This window comes from Pteropus alecto, unplaced genomic scaffold (genome assembly GCF_000325575.1).
Source record: "Pteropus alecto unplaced genomic scaffold, ASM32557v1 scaffold462, whole genome shotgun sequence".
In the NCBI taxonomy this organism is placed as follows: domain Eukaryota; kingdom Metazoa; phylum Chordata; class Mammalia; order Chiroptera; family Pteropodidae; genus Pteropus; species Pteropus alecto.
In genome coordinates this window covers 130,017-130,441 of record NW_006431936.1, presented here as the reverse complement: position 1 = coordinate 130,441, position 425 = coordinate 130,017, and positions in this window count along the sequence as shown.

The following is a 425-nucleotide window of genomic DNA, read 5'->3' as shown; positions in this document are numbered from 1 at the left end:
TGATTTTGTGTTACCTGAAAGGAACAAATAAAAATAATTATAGAAGAATGAACCAGATATTGAAGGAAGCAGATGTTCTTGGGCTTCAAATTCTGATATTAAGAGAAATTTTCACTCTGTAACAGAAGTCCCTTGAAAAGTTCTATAGTAGTTTATTCATTTAACAAATATTCATTGATCAGCTGCCATGAAGCCTCCTATGTACTTGCACTGTGCCATGTACACCTTGTCTTTATGTAGTTTGTAGTCTAGTTGTGAAGCTAGGTGTTAAACAACTAATCATCTAACCAGGAAAAATGCATGAGAAATATTCTGCAGCATGAAGAAACAGAACAATTTGGAAGAAATAAAAGAAAACCATTAAGGGTCTGGTCAAGGTAGAATCATATGGTGTGTAAAGAATTAATTTGGTCTATATTTTGGAA